This window comes from Dipodomys ordii, unplaced genomic scaffold, assembly GCF_000151885.1.
Source record: "Dipodomys ordii isolate 6190 unplaced genomic scaffold, Dord_2.0 Scaffold19, whole genome shotgun sequence".
In the NCBI taxonomy this organism is placed as follows: Eukaryota; Metazoa; Chordata; class Mammalia; order Rodentia; family Heteromyidae; genus Dipodomys; species Dipodomys ordii.
Genome location: NW_012267235.1, coordinates 5,179,178 through 5,183,271, shown reverse-complemented (window position 1 = coordinate 5,183,271; position 4,094 = coordinate 5,179,178). Strand labels below are relative to the sequence as shown.

The following is a 4,094-nucleotide window of genomic DNA, read 5'->3' as shown; positions in this document are numbered from 1 at the left end:
CTCTACCACTGAGCCAACTTCCCAGCCCCAGATGTGCATAATTTTGAAAAATCTTTCTGAAACTTCCCATGGAAATGACCTTCACATTTTATTTATGATTCACACAAAACAGACCTCTTTTTTTTTTTTTGTCAGTTGTGGGCCTGAACTCTGGGTCTGGGTGCTGTTCCTCAGCTCTTCAGCTCAAGGCTAGCGCTCTACCACTTGAACCACAGTGCCACTTCCGGCTTTTTTTCCTGCTTATGTGGTGCTGAGGAATTGAACCCAGGGCCTTATGCATGCAAAGCAAGCACTCTACCACTGAGCCACCTCCCCAGCCCACAAAACAGACCTTATAGATTTATAATAACATGTCTAATTTCTAACAGTAATTATATCACAAAGTTTAAGTCCCATTGGCTCATTGATTTCTTACATGTTTCAAAACTCAGACCTGCCTTCAATGAGTATGTTATACCTAGATAGTGCAGAACATAGCAACATGACTAAAGTAAGTTTTTAGAGATGAATTCCCACAATGTTTTGAGCAATAGCACTGGGTTCAAAATCAACTAGCCAAAACAAGAATTCTTTTAGTATATCACTTTATGGTCAAGGCTTCCATAATATCTAAGACCATTAAGTTAACAAGGATATCTTCACAGGTAAGCAAATCTATATTATTATCTCTGTCTCTTAGGCTCTCAATCCCTACAATAGCTCACACAAACTCTGAAAAAATTTTCTTCATTTCCAAATAGAGTTAAAAAAAGTAAAAGTCATTTGCCTAAGCTGCACCCCAAGCTATGCCAGCAAATATAATATAGCAGTGAATTATGCATATAAACTCCCTTGGCTAAATGGGTTTTATCCCAAGGTGGACAGATTAGGTGGAATGAAACTTCAAACCACCCTTTTATTTTTATTTTATTTTTAATTAAACAATCATATATATGTATATATACACACATGCATATATACATATATATGAGTAAATTAAGATGACAACAAATTCTTATCCTCAAACACCTAGGTGTGGCCCAAGTGGAAGAGCTCTTGCCTAGAAAATGTGAGGCCCTAGGGAGCTGGGAATGTAGCTTAGTGGTAGAGTGCTTGCTTAGCATTCATGAAGCCTTGGGTTTGATTCCTCAGTACCACATAAACAGAAAAAGCCAGAAGTGCCACTGTGGCTCAAGTAGTAGAATGCTCGCCTTGAGCAAAAGAAGCTCAAGGATAGTGCCCAGGCCCTGAGTTCAAGTCCCAGGCCTGGCAAAAAGAGAAAAAAAAACGGTGAGGCCCTGAGTTCAATCCCTAGTACCTCCTTTCCAAATCCCCTCTGCTTCCAAACCTGAAAAACACAGAACTCTTTTTATGAAAAAGGAATTTTGCTGAGTTATTTGTTAATTAATTTGTCTTTTTTCACAGGCTAATAAATCTTATATCTCTTTCCAAGTCAATACATAAATAGATATTAATCATCCAATTGTTAGCTGTCTTGTAATATTCCATATCCACTGATAAGCATTTATTCTTTTTTGTTGTTGTTGTCAGTTGTGGGGCCTTAACTCTAGGCTTGGACACTGTCCATCAGCTCTTTAGCTCAAGGCTAGCGCTCTACCACTTGAGCCACAGCGCCACTTCCGGCTTTTTCTGCTTATATGGTACTGAGGAATTGAACCCAGGGCCTCATGCATGCAAGGCAAGCACTCTACCACTGAACCATCTTCCTAGCTTGATAAACATTTATTTTGTTGATGATCAACCTTAAATAAGTATAAATATCATTACTTGATATCATTTTTACTGTTATTTTTAGATGATTATATTAATGATAGCCAGTGTTGGCATGGATGTGGGGGGGAGCATTCTCATGCATTGTTAGTAGGAGCGTAAATTAATAACTACACTTTAAAGAACCACAGCAATATCTTTCTAGTTTGTGTGTGTGTGTGTGTGTGTGTGTGTGTGCGCGTGCGCACGCGCGCCAGTCCTGGGAGTTGAGCTCAGGCCTGGATGCTTTCCCTGAGGTTTTTTTGCCCAAAGCTAGAGTTCTACCACTTGAGCTAGAGCTCCACTTTCAATTTTTTTTTGTAGTTAATTGGAGATAAGAGTCTCAGAGGCTTTCTTGCCCAGGTTGGCTTCAAACCACAATCCTCAGATCTCAGACTCCTGAGTAGCTAGGGTTGCAGGTTTGAGCCACTGGTGCCTGGCTTTTGCTTTTGGTATGTGTGCTGGTCCTAAGGCTTGAACTCAGGGCCTGGGCACTGTCCCTGTGATTTTGTGCTCAAGGCAAGTGTCTATCACTTGAGTCACAGCTTTTTTTTTTTTGGTAGTTAATTGGAGATAAGAATCTCATGAACTTTTCTGCCTGGGCTGGCTTTGAGCCATAATATTTAGATCACTACCTCCTGAGTAGCCAGTAATACAGTTGTGAACCACAGGCAAACAGCTCATTGGTACTTTAAATAAAATCCTCATTGCCTTCACCCTTTCCCTTATAACAACTACTAAAATTGTTTCTCCTTTCTCATGAAGTCTCCTGTAATGAGTCTGAACCCCTTGTCTCTCTTCTGCTGTGTCATTTACTCAGACTGATGATACAAAGTGGCACCAGAAGTGAGAAGACAGGATGACAGGGAATAGAGGTAAGCTATGAGCCAGAAGCTAGAAAGGAAAGTTTTGCTGCGTGATCTCAAGCTTGTATAGGGACAAGAAACCAGTTTCTGTTAGGATAAACGGATGGAAACCAGTTACTCTTAGAATCAGGCATTGTATACATTCTAAAAGATAAGGTATTAGTGTTGAGAACCAAGATTAAAGGTGTGAGAGGATGAAAAGGAAGAAATTAGATTTTGTTATTAATTTAGAATAAAGCATCACCAAGAACACTATCTTCATCCTTGCATTCTGCTCCCAAATTCTCTTGCACAATATCCTTGACACCTGTTTTCTTGCCATCTTTAAGAGATGATTTGTCTTTTCCTTGGATTTCAGTTGACTCTGTTGACACAGCTAAATTAGGATAGAACAAACAATAGTCATTATATAATTCAGTTATGTCTGAACAATGGGGTAACCACTAATACAATCAGTAATACTTGGGGTTCTTAACAACTGATACTTTTACCCCAAATATCACTGTATCACTACTGTCACATGAAGTTAAGTAGTAACCTGAAGTCTATGCTCTGGGTCACATCCTGACTCACCTCTCACACACTTTTCCTACTGATTATTATGTCTTAAACATCCTCCAAAACTCTTGGTTCCTCAAGTAACAACTGACTACTTATAGTGTGATATGCTTGCAGATCATCTATTGGTGTTTTCTATAGATCTGTGGATCCAATTTCATGCAGTATATAGGGCAGGTCAAAGGAGAAACTCTTGGTAATGTAAGCCACATATAATTCAGTTTGTGTGTGTGTGTGTGTATGTGTGTGTGTGTGTGTGTGTGAGAGAGAGAGAGATTCAGAGAGACAGAGAGACAAAAGACAGAGAGACACAGTGTGTGTGTTCTTTTTTTAATTGTGAAAATACTGTACAGGGCTGGGAAGGTGGCTCAGTGGTAGAGCGCTTGCCTTGCATGCATGAGGCCCTGGGTTCAATTCCTCTGGCACCAGATCAGCAAAAAAGAAAAAAAAAACCAGAAGTGGCGCTGTAGCTCAAGTGGTAGAGCGCTTGCCTTGAGCTGAAGAGCTGAAGGACAGCGCCCAGGCCCAGAATTGAGGCCCCATGACGGGACCAAAAAAGAAAAAAAAAAAGAAAGAAAATACTGTACAGAGGGGTTACAATTACATGGGCAAGATAATAAGTACATTTCTTACCAAGCATTGTAGCCTTCTCCTTTGTTTCCCCTTCCCATCCCTTCCCATCCTCCCCTCCCCCTCCCCACCCAATCTTCTTCCCCCTCCCCCACCAAAGTTGTAAAGTTCGTTTCCGACATAACAACTTGTACATCTCATTGTTGCAATGGGTCCATCTGTATCCCTATTTAAACGATTTGTTTTTTCCCTTCCCCTCCACAAATTATACCAACTTCAAATACAGTGAAAGCAGGGGTTATACCTTGGGGAAGGGACATACAAAGCAACAAAGAAATAATCTTATAAAGG

The 4,094-nt window shown here is 40.3% G+C and overlaps 1 protein-coding gene across 1 annotated transcript in view; it reads right to left on the bottom strand.

The window, feature by feature from the left end:
• Positions 1–4,094, bottom strand: part of LOC105983257 (F-box/WD repeat-containing protein 10-like) — a 40,219-nt gene that overhangs the window by 1,590 nt on the left and 34,535 nt on the right. The window lies entirely within an intron of this gene.